Source organism: Rattus norvegicus, chromosome 2 (genome assembly GCF_036323735.1).
Source record: "Rattus norvegicus strain BN/NHsdMcwi chromosome 2, GRCr8, whole genome shotgun sequence".
Taxonomy (NCBI): Eukaryota; Metazoa; Chordata; class Mammalia; order Rodentia; family Muridae; genus Rattus; species Rattus norvegicus.
Window position 1 is genome coordinate 201,738,923 of NC_086020.1, and position 20,073 is coordinate 201,758,995.

The window sequence follows — 20,073 nt, forward strand, 5'->3', positions numbered from 1 at the left end:
CTATTCAAGGGAAAAAAAAAAAAACAGAAAGTATCTTACTGCACTGACTCAATCTGGCATTCAAACCTGCCTCTTCCTATGGAAGACTCCATGTATGGAATATTCAGATGTCACAGCATTCTTCAGTTTCCTGTGTGTAGCTTAATCTGTGCCTGTATATTAATCATCAACAATCTTTTCCAGAGCTGAGTCCCGAACCCACAACCTTGCCCTTCGTAGGCAAGCACACTTCCATTGAGCCAAACCTCCAACCTCAGCAATCTTTAAACCTCTAATTACTATTTAATCTCATGGATTCAACTGAGAATTTCACATCAGTAAAGTCATTTCTACTAAGCATTAAAATCTTCTCAACTAAGATCAACACACTGAAGACCCATACTGTTCCCAGTGATCATATCTATATAAACAGCGAAATAATGTAACTTTGTTGTGTAGTACAGTACCACATGTTGACTTTGCAGTCAGTTCTATGTGGCCAACTGGGATTCAACTGTAGTTTTAGGTCTAGAGGCTATGATCCTCCTGAGAACATTAATAGTGTCTTACAAATGGATATCCGAAAGACTTCAGGCAAAAGGAAGCCTACCTTTCAATGATAAGAAAGATCACCACCACAGTTAAATATGCTTCATCACAGATTAAAGATTTAAAATTTTTCACTTGATGGATATCTGCCCTAATACGTTAACATTTCATGTTTTGTAGAGTATATCCTTTATATTCATTCCTGTATAACTAAAATAAAGAATCCTCTATCCAAATTCAGACTTCTGGAAAAACAAAGTTTAAATTTAGTTCATAGAAATCTTAATTAAATGGGTATATGCAATCAGACTATATCAGTCATAAAATTTTATTATCATTTTTGAGCTTCATTTGGAGATGTACCACACTGACCATATATTATATTTTCTACAATTTCAATTGCAATAAAAATAACCAGCAAACTCAAATATAATATTATTTTTCTTATAGTTACTTTTATTTTTCTCTATTTTTATTCAATCTGAAAAACTTTCATGTTTACAACATATATTAATAATAATGTAACTTATCTTTATTATATTTTACATAATCTTATATAATTATATATTAATAATACTCCCTCCAACTAGCAGTAAATCTCAGGTTCATGTATATTTCTCTAATATTTTATGGTCTCTTTTAAATATATTTTTATTTTTTAATAATCAACTGGGTCCAATTTGTGCTGCCCATAATGAATGGATCTTAAGCCGTCTACTGAATCATAGGCGGTTTACCAGTAGCTATGGTTTCTAAAGAAAATTTGTTTTCTCTCCTCCAGTAGACTTCAGCTACCAACAATTCTTATAATCAGCTCCCAATAAGTCTGTACATGCTGGAAATTTTTTTATTCACGTTTTTGAGAATTTTGTAGAAGGGAATTTATTTATTTCATCCCCACTATTCCTATCTCACTTTCAGTTTCTCCAGTGTTTTTCAGCAATACATAGCATAGCATTTATGAATGAGTAAATTCTGTGATGTACAAAAGAAAATATTAATGCCAAAGAAAAATATTAAATTTTTATTGTAACACATACCAAAAAAGTGAAATCATTAATTCATAAATGTTTTAAACTTTGTTTGTCGTTTGAGCTAAGAGTGGCACATCAATAATTTTCCAGTAGATAACATCTTTTTTTGGATTATAATTTCTTTTTTGTTTTTATTTTTATTTATTTATTTATTTATTTATTTGATATTTTAATTTATACTTCAAATATTTTTCCTTTCCCAGTTTCTAGGCCATAAATCCCCTATCCCATCCCACTCCCCTTCTTCTATGAGGGTGTGCCCCTTCCCAACCACCCCCCCTTCCCATCTCCCAAATATTTCCCTGCACTGGGGTGTCCAACCTTGGCAGGACCAAGGACTTCTTGTCCCATTGATGTCCAACAAAGCCATTTATTTATTTTTCCACTCCAGATTATATGCTCTCCCAGTCCACCCCTTAGGGCTCTACATCTCATACCTCTTCCCCATGCCCCTCCCCGCTTCCCCCTGTGTCCATAAAGATGTCCCCACCCCACACACCCCACAAGAGCTTAAAACAATTTTGTTTTTACAAATGTACACATACACAATCTACTGAGCTAATTTAGTGCTGCATATATATATACATATATATACATATATATATGTATATATATATGTATGTATATATATGTATATATATATGTATATTACACACACAAACATCTATAGGCACAGGGGAAAATTTCCTTAACAGAACACCAATATCTTATGCTCTAACTTCAAGAATCAACAAATGGGACCTCATAAAATTGCAAAGTTCCTGTAAGGCAAAGGACACTGTCAATAAGATGAAATGGCAACCAACATTTTGGGAATTGATCTTTACAAATCCTATATCCCATAGAGGGCAAATAAAACTATACAAAGAAGTCAGGAAGATAGACTCCAGACAACCAAATAATCCTGTTATAAATAGGGAACAGAGCTAAACAAGGATTTGTCACCTGAAGAAAATCAAATGGCTGAGAAACACCTAAAGAAATGTTCAATATCTTTAGTCATCAGGGAAATGCAAATCAAAATAACCCTGAGATTGTACTTCACACCAGTGAGAATGGCTAAGATCAAAAACTCAGGTTACAACAGAGGATGTGGAGAAAAAGGATCATTCCTCCATTTTTGGTGGAATTGCAAGCTGATACAAGCACTTTGGAAATCAGTCTGGTGGTTCCTCGGAAAATTGCACATAGTACTGACTGAGGACCCAGTTATACCACCCCTTGGCATATACCCAAAAGATGCTCCAATATATAACAAGGACACATGCTCCACTATGTTCATAGCAGCCTTATTTATAATAGCCAGAAGCTGGTAAGATCCAAGATATCCTTCAACAGAGGAAAGGATACAGAAAATGTGGTACATTTGCACAATGGATTACTACCCAGCTATTAAAAACAATGACTTTATAAATTCTTAGACAAATGGATGCAATTAGGAAATACTATCCTGAGTGAGGTAACCCAATCACAAAGGAACATGCATGGTATGAGATAACTGATAATCGATATTAGCCCAAAAGCTCAGAAAACCCAAGGAACAATTCACAGAACACATGAAGCTCAAGGAGGAAGACCAAAATGTGGATGTTTCAGTACTTCTTAGAAGGCAGAACAAAATACTCATGGGAGGAAATACAGGATGAAGAATGGAGGAGAGACTAAAGGAAAAGCCATCTAGAGACTGCCCCACCTGGGATCCACATACATCTCAAACCCAGACACTATTGCTGATGCCAAAACGTGCATGCTGACAGGAACCTGGTATGGACGTCTCCTGAGTGGCTCTCCCAGATCCTTACTGACACAGATGGGGATGCTTGCAGCTAAGCAGTAGTCTGAGCAATAGGACACCAATGGAGTAGTTAGAGAAAGGTCCAAAGTAGCTGAAGGGGTTTGCAAACCCATAGGAAGAACAATATCAACCAACTAGAACACTCAGAGCTCCCAGGGACTAAAGCACCAACCAAAGAGTACACTTCGAGTGTCCCATGGCTCATCCGCATATGTAGTAGAGGATGGCATTGTTTGGCATCATTAAGAGAAGCCCTTGGCCCTGTGAAGGCTCATTTCCCAAGTGTAGGGGAATCAGGTGTTAAGGTGGGAGAGGGTGGGTGGGAGTGGGAGCATATTCATAGAAGCAGAAGGAGGGAGAAAGTGCATAACATTTGAAATGTAAATACATAAAATATCTAATAAAAATAAAAAACAAACAAATAAATAAAAAAATTTTCTAAGAAGCCAAAGCTTATTTAGTAATACTCCATTGTTCTCATGCTAATTTGTATACAATGTCATTTGCAAAGTTTTCTAAAAATTTTGTATGCAAAGTAAATTACATTTTACAATAAATATTGAATCAAATGCAAAAATAAGTAAAAGTAAAAATAAAAGCTGCATGCTTAGGATTGACCATTTATGACTAAATAATCTACCAAAGATCATGACCCAGAAGAAAACTGATTCTCCTTTCTTCCAGGAGAAACCGACTCTCCCTCTCTCAATAAGCACTGATTGCCTTACATTGTACAGTGATGGACTGTGTCTTATAAAATTTACTCTCTCAATTGTCTACTGGGTTTTTTATTAGATGGGCCATTTTAGGCTATCATGTTATTGAGATTTCAAGGAACAGTTTCTATTTCATGTCTAGAATACATCTAGCAGGAGGCATCCTGATAACTTCAACCTTATAATTATACTACCCTCTTCCATAAATCTCTGTGCCTTATAGCTAGATACCATAAGAGCATTCATTTTCCTCTTATCTAATCACAGATATTTCTTTTAACTAATGGCACATATCTGTAATAGTCTCTGTTTCATAAGGAAGTTCCACTCATGAGGAATTAAACCTACACTTATCCCTATGAATAAGGATACTTATTTATAATACAGATTTAAAATAGATTTCCTTAGGAAAATAGCAAGTATGGGTGTTCCTCTTGAGAACTTGGTCCACAGTTGATAGCATCTCTTGAGGAATTTAGTATATATCCAAACACGCATCCACATGTGGTTAGTAGGCTTTCTGGAATTCTTTCTTACCTTTTTTATTGGGTAGTTTATGTATTTACATTTCAGGATATGTATGTATGTATGTATGTATGTATGTATGTATGTATGTATGTATGTATGTATGTATACCCTTTCCTGGTTCCTCCCTCTCCCATACCCTTTCTTCCTGTGTTGCTTCACCCATTCACTCTCACCTCAACACCCTGGCATTTCCCTACATTGGTATTGATGCCAGACAATGCCATCCTCTGCTACATATGTGGCTGGAGCCATGCGTCCCCCCATGTATACTCTTTGGTTCGTGGTTTAGTCCCTGGAGCTCTTGGTCATCTGGTTGGTTGATATTGTTGTTCTTCCTATGGGTTACAAACCCCTTGAGCTCCTTCAGTCCTTTTTCTAACTCCTCTAGGGGTCCCAGTGCTCAGTTGATGGTAACCTGAAAGCATCTTAATTTGTATCTGTAAATTTCTGGCAGATACTCACAGGAGACAGCTATATAAGGTTCCTGTCAGCAAGCACTTCTTGTGATCAGCAGTAGTGACTGGGTTTGGTGGCTGCATATGGGATGTGTCCCTAGGTGGGGCAGACTCTGGATGGCCTTTCCTACAGTCTCTACTACACTCTTTTTCCCTGTATTTCCTCCTGTGAAATTCTTAATTCTGGAATTCTTAATTGCTTTGGTCTTATATAGGGATCCTACAAGTAACTGCAGCTTCTGTTGATTTATGCATATTATAGCCTTATCAGAAGAAATCATTCCATAGTTTTCCTTCTCATCTTCTAACTCTTAAATTCTTTCCACTCTCTATTCTGTGATGTTATCTGAGGCTTGAAGAAGTAGCATTCATAGAAACATCCACTTGCAGCTGAGCACTGTTATTTAATGTTAGCTCTTTGAACAACCTTGAATAATATATAAAGAATATTCACTAACACGATCCACTGTAGCAACTCCAATTCATTATTATTTTAATTACCATATTTCAAACAATTAGTGAGTGTGTGTGTGTTAGTCAAAGAAATATCTGGGCAATAACTCAGATAAGAATATTATAATTTCAGAAAAAGAAAATTCATTTTATTTAAATCTTTTGTTAAATAAACTGAAAGTGAGTAAAAGGAGCTCAAAAGAACAGAATAAATTTCTTACTGCAAAGCTTTCAAACCAAAGATTTTTCTTATTCTCATAGATTGACACATGAAAAATGTGTTTATTTAATATTTTAAAAAATCAACCATAGAACCTGGAGAGATGGTGCAGTGATTAAGAGCACTGACTGCTCTTCTAGAGGCCGTGAGTTCAAATCTTAGCAACTATATGGTGACTCACAACCATCTGTAAATGAGATCTGATACCCTCTTCTGCTGTGTCTGAAGACAGTTACAGTGTACTCATATATAATTAATAGATAAATCTTTAAAAATCAATCATAGATATTGTCTCATACCACTGATCTTATGTTAAAGTCAAAGGTCTTTGTCATGATTTGCATTCTTTGGTGTGATAAAACATCCCTAAGAAAATTTACATATGTTTATTTGTTCTTATATTTCTAGCACAGTAAGTGCCCACCCAGTAAGAGTTCATATTACCAGCAAGGCATGGCATCAGGCAGTGGCCGTTTATAATAGAGGGTTCATATCTCAGACCTCAGACCCTAAGAAGGAAGCAAAAATAAATGGTACCATTACTTTGAAATCTAATACCTTTCTCCCACTGACGCACTTCCTCTATCTAGGCCACTTTACCCAAGCCTCCCTGAGAAATGCCTCCAGCTGAGGACCAAATTCTCACATGTCAGAGCTTAAAAGGGACTCTTTCTTTCAAATTACCACAGACTTTTTACTCAAGGTATTTCGATGTCAGCCTTGTCCGAAGGCAATAATAAAGGCTCATGTTCAATGCTTGATTTAACCTAGGACAAAGCTACTATTTGTTTTAAGAAAGTTTAACTAGAAACAGATAGCTAATATGATCAAAATATATTGTAAAAATTAAACAAATATTAATTTTAAAACACTGTCTTATATTGGTTACTAAAAATTTGATAGGAAAGAATTTTGCTAAGTTAATGAAGCATTTAGAGACACCAGCAGTTTCCAAAACTGGGATAGGTCATAAATTAAAAAGAAAAATAGCAATCTTGGCGTGAGCTGGATGAAGCTTTCAGACAGGGTGATGGTCTGGCAGAGCTGTCTGTTTCTTTATGCTCAAACAAGGAGCAGTTTATTGCTAGGTGCAATAGAAACACTTTATCACCTCTATGAGTTCTGGATGAATAAGAAGGTATGTACAAAAGCTGATGGGTCGGTCCATTGCCTTTACTATATTGACTTCTAAATTTCTGAAGATCCAGTGAGAAACTGGGTACAGGATATCACAGCAGACAGTAGGGTGTGTGAGGGTAGTTTCTGACAAAGAGGAATTATACTGCCTGTTGTTATTCTCCACTGGCTCAGAACAGAAGAAATCTGTTAGTGGTCTCAGAGGGAAATTGAAGCAGTAAATTTTATTTCGTTTTAAAACTGAAATCAAAAAACATTAGTCACACAGAAAATAAGGGAATGAGGCAATACAGGCCAATATACATGACTAAAGGAAATTTTTTTGCTAACTTATTACAGACATAAAGACAAAGATACTACGTTTTCTAGGAAATTCAAATTTTATTATTTGTTGTCAAGCCTCCGGTGTTAATCTAATATCATTTTATATCCACGTCATTATTACGTTCATGAACTTGAACAATTACATAAACATCTTTATAAGTCAAATTTATAGTGGGATGTATTGGTATTGAACATTACACTTTCCTTTATGAGCTATTGTAAAACTTAAATGAGCATGGAGTACACTCATTCATGGGAAGAGGACCATGTGGTGCATAACATGACTACATACATGTCAGAAAGATACCCTCTATTTAATGTTACACGGACAATGGGGGAGTTTTATTTTTGCCAAGCTAAGATGTTCTTCATACGTATTGGGTATTTGATATCTTTAAAGAAACAATATATAAATGCCAAAGATTTAAAATATTTGAAGCAGTTTGAAATATTTTGAGCATATGTTTGAAATAACATAAAAGGTCAATGACTCTCCTTTTTCATTTTCCACCTTTTAGGAAGGATCATGATTCCTATGTCGAATCTCCAGTCCACCTACTCCTAAACTGTAAAAACTTTCTAATTTTCAGCCTCTTAGCCTTATGAAGAGTTAGAATGATATTAGTACACAGTCATATTTAGCTCATTTTCTTCTTAGTAGAGCTTCTCTTAGTTTTAGAATTACACAAGTAAACTTTCATTGTAATTCCACTGGACAGTTCTGCTTTGGAAATTAAAAAGTGGATTCTCATGTTAATTAGCATTTATCTTCCACTAGGGAATTCACAGCAACACTTAAGCATTAGAGCTAAGAAGATAGCTTTGGTGTGTGATTCTTTAATTCTGCCTTTGTAAAGTAGAGGGTATTTTCTTCTATATTAGCTGTATTTGTCTTATCTTTAAAAGTCACTGTGTTCTTCATGAAACAGGAAAATAAAAAAAAAAACGTTCTAAACTTTTATTGTTAGGATAAGTTATTTTCTAGGTCAAGTAGGAGCTGACCCCATTTCTGTCACCCAGGGATGCTATAATACTTCCCCAAAGCAATAGCAAAATTCTTCTAATCGGTTCAATCAAAGAGATCATGTAGTTGCTCTTCCCAGTGTTGTCATCGCCATCCTCCATATTTTCATCAATAATACTTCTAGCTATGTATTAAATACTTAAGAGCTCATTTCCTTAACGTTAGGCTGTTATTTCACAATGTTGTTATAAGGTGTCCATGATTCTAAAATAAGACAAAGCACATCAGGAAGAATTAAGACCTTTTGCTCAAGGTAATAGAATAAGTTCTAGAGAGGCTGCCCTTGAACAGCTATGACTTGTTGTTCAGTGTACTTGTGACAGAGGACTGGTACCTGAAATGCAAAGCTGTAATTGTAATGTTAAAACACTAAAATCATAACTTGTAACTATATTTTTATTATTAGTGATTACACATTGTTAAAATTGCATTTTCTTTCCATTTCTGTATAAAAAAAACTTTATTCTAGGGTTTCAAGTATGCTCGTGTAATACTCCCAGTTAATTTAATTATACAGTTAGTAAGATTGGTTGTAAAGGCTTTGTCATCAAAACAGTGAATGCCCACTTAGCCATTTGCTAATCTGGATATTTGCCATTAAAATTCCTACCCAAAGTAATTTTTATAGTTCTAAATTGTGTGAGGTAAAATTTCTCCATGAATTTTATGTGTCCTGGTAGCTGAAAATATGATACAGAATGAGGAATGTATGTGATTGGCATTGAACATCTGATTCATATCTGATTAAATGTCTATATTCATAATCTTAATATTAAGGTTTAACACATTGGTACAATATTAAACGTCCTTAATTTCTAATCCACAATGTCAGTTATTTTTGAAACCATCATGTATTTTATCAGGTATTTATTTGTATTCTTAAATTTTTATTTCAAATCAATTAAAACTTGAGCAAAATTATAAGAACAGGGCATTTTTCTATTTTGAAGGACATTTTCTCAACATAACGCCTCACAATCTTTGAATATTAAAATACCAGATTTATTTACAATCATTTGAAACCATAGCACATCTATCAAAGCCAGTTAATTATAATTACACAAGAGGCAGATTTTATTTTCTCACAATGAGGTGGCTGCATCTCAAATTTTCTACTTCACAGCCTCTTACTAAGTGACTTTCATACTTCTCATTGCAAATATCTGAGTTTGGCTTTGGGAAGGGAAAGCAGGAAGAAACTGACACTCTGCCCCTGAAACTAAATGGATTTGCTAATTTCCAGAACAAGTTTTAAAAGATGACAGCATTGCTATCTTCTGGGACACCCAACATTGGAACCCAGTAGCCTTGCCATAGAGGCAACTCATGTGTAAACATGGAGAGTCTTTGTTCTAAGTCAGTAGGCAATTTAAGGCATTAGAAATATACTTAGGTTGTGAAGATTTGTACTCTCAGAATTCAAACATTTTCTACTAAAGTCTTTATATATTATAGTATGGAAATGACAATCTCCTCTGTGTTCTACATATCATAATTTATCCTGCGCTACGTCTCGCCAGCAAGGATGCGGGACACACAGGATCCTTCTGCAGAAAAGCTTTTAATGCATCTTGAGAGCGAGAGCATAAGCTTACAATACGAGACCCCGAGTGAGGAAAAACCATCCCTTATATAGGAAACTATCGTCGCCTAGGACGTGTCACTCTCTGGCTGGTCGCTGCCAAACGTGCCAGATGACGTACCACAGCATACGTGTCCCCTTGAGTGAGGAATTTACCAGGCGCTTGCGTATTGCCCTTTTTACTAGGTGCATCCTGCCGGATATCAGCGCCATCTTACAATGGAGAATGTGAGGGCGGCCCTCCACATCTCCCCCTTTTCTGTTTTTTAAGCAAATAGGACACCCATAAATAGGAGGGTGAAGGCAGAAGTCATATCCTCGCACAAAGTTGGCGAACCTGTACAAGAGAGATACCCTTAAGCTGTTGTTGGGACCCAGGGCACTCCCGACCCATCGCACTGCCATTTTTCGAGGGAGGGAAAACTGGGGCAGATACCCTCATGTAATATGACATGCCTTCCAGGGAGCGTGTTTGGTAGAACTTCCCTGTGTGATGCTAAGCTCGTCACCCCTCATGGGCTGCTCAAGCTAGATACTCTAATCCTGTGCAATGAACTGAGGTTCTAGGAGTGCAAGAGCTGTCCAGCCGGCAACCTATTGCTTGAGCATGGTCAACCAAATATCAGTTGACGCTCCTTGTTCAAGGGCTACAAGCGCCTGGGCGACCACAATTTTGTCTCTCTTTGTTTGAAATCTCAATTTGCAAAGCAACCAGAGGAGTAACACTAACCCGCAGCAGAGGACTGCTCCAAAAAGTCCCACCCCTACCCATTCCTTAAAATAAGAGACTGCTGAGGTGATCCAGGATGACAATCCTTCTGTCAAAGACAGATCCAGTCGGGTAGAATTTACTTGAATGATGGCTGCTCTCAATTCCCTAAGCGTCTGCTCAAAATCCGAGGTCCAATTCTGTAACAAATGCTGTGAAAGGGTTTTAGACAAATTGGCAGCTTTGGTAAATTGTTTATACTCTATTGATGTGACACAAAGGCCGGGGAGTTTTTGTTCACAGCCAAGCTGGGCCAGTTGCCATAGAATCTCTAGCTGCTCTTGGACCAGATCTATACGTTGGTTAACAAGCATGAGGCCTCCTTGTATCTGAGTATTAGCCAAGGCCTGTCTGTCCAGCCACAGAGACGGTAGCCGATAAATCATTGATAGTTTGGGTTGTCTGTACTGAGTTTGACAAGGCCAATGCCAAGGCAGTAACCGAGGCAGCAACTGCCGTTGTAGCAATAATACCAACAATAATTGCAGAAATGCCAAAATCTCTCTTTCCTCTAAATAAGGTCAGGGTCCCCGGAGTCTCAACAGGGACCGGGATGAAGCGAGGCATGCGGGTAACTACCGCTATGGAATATTGGCTAGCATCCCAACACAGGGCATAAAAACATGAACCGTCTGTACAATTCAATTTAGAAACTTTAGTGGCATTACTTATAATCCACACAAATGGCGGCCAGACACAAACCGGAGCAGAGTTAAACCCCGTGCTCCAGTAAGGTTTATATTTTATATGAGTAGCTGTCCAGACAGAGGCTGAAGGGTGGATATTCCCCGTCCAGGAAAATGATAACCGTCCCTTTTTGCCCTTTCCTCCAAGTAGCATCGCCATGGGTGTAAGATCAGTGCAGCTACCATTAACGCCACAAAGCATCCATTGATCAAAGGGATTATTATTGGACCGTCTAGGATCAATGGTGGTGAAGTTCACTCTGCCTCCCAAATCAGGGGAGAAGGAAAAAAAATTCTGGACTGCCCAGGCAGAGTCCCGGGACTGGCAACCAGTCCAAGGCAAAGTAAGTTCTTCATCCTGGGTCCCTCTACAAAAGGGTGCCAACTTTGGTTGACGGAGAGGGCAGGTGGAGGAGTTAATGTAAGGCCACCAACCATAGAGAACTGTGGCGTTAGCCACAATGTCTTCCTCACCAGTTCCCCATGTGGCCTCCCTTAACCAAGCAGAAGATTGATTACTCAACATAATGCAAGGAAGATCAAAAGATGTTTTGTTGAATATTCCAAAACAAAGGCTGCCCTTAAGGGGAATAGTCCTATTTTCTTTTACTTGCTCTATATGGGAATCTAATGGTAAATAGGCTAGTCCCAATTCTTTGTTGGTAGTAAAGAAACGTGGAAACACTTGGGCATTATACATCACCGGCATCGGGAGGGGGAAGATTGACATTATTCCCCACCGTAGTTCGCTCTGCACTTTTATTGGCACTCCCTGGATCAGCATGAAGATCACCAGAGTTGTCATCTTCTTGGTCCTCTGTCTTGATATTCTGAGTAAGTCGTCCCAGAACCCAAACTGGATTTTCATTATCCTGTGGAAAAACACAAACAGCTCCCCTGGATCTTATCAAAACAGGATCCGGGCCCTTCCATTCATTTGTCAATATATCCTTCCATTTGACTAATTCTTTTGTCCTTTGGGCTCTGAGCAATGTTGCTCAGCCGCTGTTTGCCCAGCTTCATCAAGATTTAAAGAATTTAAGGTAAAAAGGGCAAAAGCAATGGCCACTCGGGGTGTTGGGGGGAGTTCTATCATAATTCCCCCTCTTTGTTTTATTAAATATGATTTGAGCGTCTGATGAGCGCGCTCTATGATTCCCTGTCCTTGAGGGTTGTAGGGCAGGCCCGTCAGATGGGTAACCTGCATCTGAGCACAAAACTGACAGAATTTTTGAGATGTATAGGCAGGGCCATTGTCAGTTTTTACACATCTTGGCTTTCCCCAAGCACTCCATGCTTCAAGGCAGTGCTGAATGACATGTGTTGTTTTTTCTCCTGTAAGTGGGGTGACATGTAGAATGCCAGAACATGTATCTATATATACATACACATACTGTAATTTTCCAAAAGTAGAATTATGAGTAACATCCATTTGCCAGATTTGCAATGTCTGTATTCCTCTTGGGTTGACCCCGATGTGAGGAACTGGGAGGAACTGGCAGCACTGTTGGCATTGGGTGGCTATATCACGTGCCTCTTTTCTAGTTATAGAGAAGCGGCAGCGTAAAGTTTCCGAGGTAACATGGAAATTGCCATGAAAGGTTTTAGCGGCCTCTAGAGGAGAGGCCAGGGCCACAGCTATCATTTTTGTGGCTTTGTCAGCCAAATCATTCCCTGAACTCATTGGACCAGGGAGTCCAGAATGGGCCCGTATATGAGTAATGTATACAGGGAATCTCCTATTTATTAAAATAATTTGGATTTTTTGGAAAATCTCTGCTACCTTGCTAGTTGTTTTAATTACGCCGGTGATTTCAAGGATATTAACAGCATTGACCACATAGGAGGAATCTGAAACAATATTTAGAGGCATCTGAAATTTTTCAAGGACCTCCATGACCACTAGGCATTCTACCACTTGGGGTGAGGTTTCAAAATATTGTCATGAGAACACTTGGGAATTTACCACATATGCTCCCACCCCTGTTTTTTGACCCATCCGTATACACTGTTATCCCTTCTTTTAACGGTCTGTGGGATGTGATGGGAGGGAAAACAACAGGTTGTGATCTAGCAAAACATAATAGGGGATGTTTACGATAATGATTATCTATCTTCCCTGTAAAGGATGTGAGCAACACTGCCCAATCATCGGAGGTAGCGGCTATAGTTTGGACCTGATAGGGTGTATATGGGATAATCAAGGATTGGGGTAAAGTCCCAAAATGACAGATGGCAGCTTTTAGGCCCTTAATAGCCAGATGTGTTACTGTGGCTGGATACCAATCAATAGTCTTCACAGGGGAAGCATGTGGATGGATAATAGTGGACCTTGTTGCCATAAAACTGCAGTGGGCAAATCCTTGGTATCTAATACACAGAGTGAAAAAGGTAGAGACCAATCAATGCGTTGCAATTGGGCCTGTTTTATGGCATCTTCTACTTTTAGTAAGACCTTGGTTGCAGCGGGAGTTAGCACACGAGGAGAGGTAATGTGGCCGTCCCCTTCCAATATTTCAAACAAGGGTTTTAATTCCACGGAGGGTATTTTTAAAAATGGTCTCAACCAGTTGATATCCCCCAAGAGCTTCTGAAAATCATTGAGAGTATGGAGGTGGTCTCTACGAATTTCCAATTTCTGGGGTATAATCTTACCAGGGAGAACGATGGATCCTAAAAATGGCCTGTATCAGCAATTTGGACCTTCTCTGTAGCAATATGTAAATCCCATTGTTTAAGGGTTTTTTGTAATAAGGGATAGGCTTGTTTAAGTAATTCTAAATCTTTATGACACATCAAAATGTCATCCATGAAATGAACCAACAATAAATTTGGATAGGTCTCCTTGACTGGTTTGAGGGCTTCCTGAACATATAATTGACACATCGTGGGGCTGTTGGTCATGCCCTGAGGTAGGACCTTCCACTGGTATCTTTTATCAGGTTCAGTATGATTAATTGATGGGACAGTAAACGCAAATCTGGGCCTATCAGGGGGGTGAAGCGGAATAGAGAAAAAACAATCCTTAATATCTATTATTACCAAATTCCAAAATTTTGGTAGGGCCGAGAGTATAGGAAGGCCCCGCTGAATGGGTCCAAGGGATTCCATCTGATCATTAATGGCCCTCGAATCATGGAGTAATCGCCATTTTCCTGATTTTTTTCTTATTACAAATTTGGGGTGTTCCAAGGAGAGGTGGAGGGTTCCAAATGTCCCAATCTTAGCTGCTCATCCACCAGTCCTACAGCAGCCTGTAGCTTCTCGGAGGTAAGTGGCCATTGAGGAACCCACACCACGTCTTCTGTCTTCCACGGTATGGGTCGTGCTGCCCCAATGGCGCCTAGGAAAAACCCAGGCCTTGTTTATGGGGGTTGGCGATCAGATCAATGGGCATGAGACAGCCCTGTTCTAATCGCCCTAGGCCTTTCCCTTCCTGATAGCCCATCCTTGACATCATGTGGGCCACTTGTGGGGGGTATTCGTTAGATAAGGTTAGTCCCATGGTCTGCATAACATCTCTCCCCCAAAGATTAACAGGTAGGGGAAGTATATAGGGAACAAATTGTCCCTGTTGGCCATCGACAGTCGTCCAAGTTAGAGTGGCAGAGCTGATTTTAGGGCATGACTGGTAGCCTAAGCCTTGTAGCGAGTACGAAGATCTTATGGTAGACCATGATTGAGGCCACCATTTTGAGGAAATTATACTTTTATCAGCCCCAGTATCCAGTATGCCTTCAAATTTCTTTCCATTAATTTCTAAGCTCAATTTTGGGCGGTTGTTAAGATGAACCACCAAATATGCCGAATCATTACAGGGGACCCCATGGGCCCCTTGGTATCCTGTTTTGTAGCTTGGGAGCACGGAAGGAGTAATAACTGCGCTATTCTATCTCCTTCACTTATGGAAAAAACCCCATCGGGACTTGAACAAAGAATCCGAATATCAAGAGAGTGCTGAGTTTCAATAAGGCCTGGATGGACTATCAGTCCTTGTAGGGCGAGAGATCCTCTCCCAAGGACAAGGCCTATGGTTCCCGGGGGTAGAGGCCCCACAGTCTGAGCAGGAATTGGCTGAATGCCCATCTGGGGCATTAGAAAGAAGGCGGAGGCGGCACACAGGTCCAATTTTGTGTCACCTCTTGGGGAGCCTCCTCTGTAAGGGTCATGGCTTTCTGAAAGGGGTTCCCATATCTTTGAGGGCCCTGGGACCGGGGGCCCAACAATCCGTTTTTTGACATCTCATTAGGCTGAGCTTCTAAAGGAGGGAGCAGTTTGCCCTTAATATCCCTCACTGAGCGACACTGGTCAGGCCTATGGTAGCCCTTGCCACATCGGACACAGATAGTTGCAGGCCTCCTGTCTCACTTGGTTATCCTACAGTCTCTTTTTAAATGGCCCACTTTTCCACATTGAAAACATGATCTTTTATCTGTCCCTTTAAGGGGGCGTCGCTGCGACTGGAGAATGGCAGCCCTCCGAGTTCTCTGCAGACTCTGAGCCAATCCTGTAACCCTTTATTTTTTCTGGGGGCTATGGCTGCTCGGCAGTCCTGGGTGGCTTGCTCAAAAACGAGCTGTTCTATAAGCGGCGCCGCTTGTTCAGTATCACCAAAGATTCGTCCTGCAGTCTCTGTCATTCTGGCTATGAAGTCTGAGAACGGTTCCTGGGGTCCCTGGATGATTCTGGTAAGTTGATTATCGACCCCTCCTCTCCTAGTGAGTGCTTTCCAGGCCTTAATAGCTGACCTGGAGACTTGAACATAATGGTAATTAGCTTGGTCCGCTGCGAAGCGGCCCTGTCCTGTCAAGAGTTCAAACGTCCATTCCTGCTGCTCAGGCGTTAAAGCCGTGGCATTAGCTCTGGCCTGTGTTTAAGCCGCCTCATACTAAAGCGCCTTCCATTCCATATATTGGCCCATGTTAACGAGGGCCGCCTTTGCAATCATCTGCCAATCGGCTGGTTTCAAATAATTTAGGGCCAGCCTTTCAAGAATGGTTAGGGTGAAATTGGCTGTAACTCCATACTTTCTGACAGACTCCGCCAGTTCTTTAATTTGGTTAAATTCGACTGGGGCATGAACCTGCTCACCCTCCTGTGTCTCAAAGACAGGGAATGTCATGCGCAGCTTCATTCTCACCCTTTCAGAGACTAAAGAGAATGTGCAAGAGCGCGCCTCATACGGAGGGGGCGCCGTTGGCGACTGCCGTGGCAGAAGCTTTTTATTACCTCCCTTTCGTTCCTTGGGGTGATATCTCTCTTCCTCATATCTAGCTGCTTCCTCATCTAACTCGGCCTCCTCTGAATCTAAGATTCCATTCTCAGAGCTATCAGAACTGTCGAGGTTCACTGCTTCTAGCTCTTTCACAGGGTATATGCTGGCTCCCCCTCCCTGTTGCTGTGTAGAGAGGGAAGTGCCGGAATCTGAAAGCTTTAACACTCCCTTGTCCGCAGACTTACCTGGAAGGCTCTTTTTCTTTCTCAGGACGTCCTTTCTCTTGTGCGCGCCCAACCTCTCACTACGTTCGATTTCTGACATACTGTCTTGGACTACCTCGAGAGCGGTCTGTCCTCCTACAACTGCTGCCTTACACACTTCATCTGCTAAGCAATTTTTGACTAGTTTCCACATGGCTTTAGTTCCTAGACACAGATCTTTCTCCGCCAATTTTCTGTCTAGGTCTTTTCCAAGTTTGTCCCATGAGGCGATTGTAAACGAGCCTGAACAGGCAAACCAGGGAGCCACCCTGTCCACCTCCTTCACAAAGTTTTTAAGTGTTCTTCCTCTGATTTTAATGTCCCTCTGTTTTAGCACCGTTTCCAAGGCCGTGATCACAGACTGTGAGGACCCCATGAGGGGCCAAGAACGCCCGGCGGCTTATCTACGTCCGTCTGACAAGGCGTGAGTAGAAACAGACACGCTGCTCTCTTATGTACGGGAGTCTTACACGCACTTTCCCGGACGGTGCCGCTTATTTACGTCGGCCTTATCGCGTCCCTGCTCCCCAACAGTCAAAGGCAAAGGTAAAAGGGAGCTGTGCGAAGCTCACTTATTTACGAGAGCCTGAGATGCACCTCCAGCTGCTGTCACGTATTCGTATCAGACCAACCACACCAAAATCTTCCTTTTAGCAGCGGAAACGGTGAAAACAGAACATAATAATAAGAAAGAGTAGGGTGGCTCCGAGAACAAATACCATAGCCTCAACAAATCCTTCCCAAGGCGGTGACAACCCCAGACCAAAGTCCAAGAAAAGCATGCCTCTCCAAACGTACTTACCTGCAGTTCTGGATCCTCCTTGTCACCAAGGGGTCTCCGAAGGTGCTGAGGATGGCAAGGTCTTTTTCCGGGTTTCGGCACCAATTATCCCGCACTACGTCTCACCAGCAAGAACGACGCGGGACACACAGGATCCTTCTGCAGGAAATCTTTTAATGTATCTTGAGCGCGAGAGCATAAGCTTACAATACGGAGACCCTGAGTGAGGAAAAACCATCCCTTATATAGGAAACTATCCTCACCTAGGATGTGTCACTCTCTGGCTGGTCGCTGCCAAACGTGCCAGATGACGTACCACAGCATACGTGTCCCCTTGAGTGAGGAATTTACCAGGCGCTTGCGTATTGCCCTTTTTACTAGGTGCATCCTGCCGGATATCGGCGCCATCTTACAATGGAGAATGTGAGGGCGGCCCTCCACAATAATTCACACAAACTACTAGCAACATAAAATCATCAGCATTACTGTGATATTTCCCTAGATTGGTTATAGTAGAATCTTAATCCAGAAACATGGCTTCCCTGGCAAAGTATCTCATCCAAGGTCCTTCTAGGCTTGTTCGATGTAGCTGTACTGGATGCAGACATAGTACTCTCCTCTAACCACTTTGGATGGAATACAGCAGGCCATTGGTGTACACCCACTGTTAATCCCAAACAATGACATACATTGATGGCCAGAGAATGTTACAAATCACTGAAAGACTTGACAGAATGAGTCAGAGATAGTGTATTCCTAGCTCACAGAGAAGAAAGGAAAGAGAGGCTACATAAGAGCAGCCATAGATGAAATGCATGTATGATATGATGTACGGTGGTTTAAGAGTACCTAGAGCAGTTCTATCAGTACTGTTTTACAGAGACAAGTTACAGAGAGAATAAGCTAGGCACACAGGTGAAGGCAGAATGAGACAGAGAATAAGGAGTCAGGAGATTAGAATATATTGCCAAACTTAGTATAAGGACAAGCAGAGCAATTAAGTCAGAAGTAGAGAGAAGCCATTCAGCTTCGAGATTGAGTCATTTATCATGGAAGATTAGATTGTGTGGAGGTAAGAACCAGGTTGAGATCTAGGATACTTGGAACAGACAAAGAGTTCTGGGCTCATCCCAAGTCGTGTATTCACATAGCTTGGATATAGCTCTCATCTCATGTAGCACTTTATTTGAGGGTATAAAAATAACATTTATATTTGGGAATTCTCTCACATGTATAAATCGAGTCCTATAATACATTAAACATAAGAAAATTATCTTTCAGACTGTGTCAATGTCCCTTAGATCCAAAATTTCAAATATAACTTTTCCCATTTTTTCCAATATGGGAATCAGTTCCATAATATCTCAATTTGTTCTCTCATATCTTTCAGTATGAAATGTTTTTCTCTCAGTCTTCTTTTTATGACCTTGATGTTATGGGAGATGAAAGGCTAGTTTGCTTGCAAAGCACCCTTGATTGAATGATGCCTGATAATTTCTTATGATTATATTCACATCATGTACTGTTTTGGACATAAGCAGAAACTTATGCAACCGTCATTTGAGACACGAAATCATTGTTCAGTTACTGATCACAATTGTGTTGTTATCAAAATAATCAGAATCTATAAATATCCCCTTTCTAATGACATTTTTACAACTTTGTTTAATCTTTTTATGTTTAGATCCAATTAAATTACTCCTGAGAGGCTCTGCTAGAGCATGACAAATACAGAAGCAAATGCTCGCAGCCAGCTATTGAACTGAGAACCGGGTCCCCAATAAAGGAATTAGAGAAAGGATTGAAGGAGATGAAAGGGTTTGCAACCCCAAACAGTACCAACCAACCAGAGCTCCCAGGGACTAAACCACCAACAAATCATATTCATGGATAGACCCATGGCTCCAGCTATGTGTATGTAGCATAGGATGGCCTTGTTGGGTATCAGTAGGAGGAGAAGCCTTTGGTTCCACCAAGGATCGATGCCCCCGTGAGGATGAATGTCAGGGCAGGAAGGCAGGAAGGGATGGGTGAGTGGGGGAACACCCTCATAGTAGCAGGGGGAGGGGGATGGGATAAAGGGTTTATGGATAGGAAGCCAGGAAAGGGGTTAACATTTGAAATGTAAATAAAAACTAGAGAAAAAAGAAGTAAATAACTACATGCGGGGCATTATTTCATTTATGATGTGATCTTTTTATCGTGTAATTATTTTATCATCATGCTCCCTATAAGCTGGGTTCAGCACCTTTTGGCTCTCTCCAGTATTCTTTTACAGGGTATTACTTATTTTACTTTTCTCTTGTAATACATGTTTGTATTTTTGTTTCATCTCTAGAAAAAATAATTACTTTAACAAGTCTCAGTGCCCTCTATAGGCAAAAAATACAGTCTGGTCATTAAGCATGGTTTTGCCTCATTCTTGCTTACATGTGCTCCATTCCCAGTCAATCCAGCTTTAGTGTCTTAAATATAGAATGTACCGCTCTCCAAAGGAAAATGGATTTTTGTGTGCATGTATGTATGTGTAGGTGCATGCTTAAACGTATATGTGTGTCTCATT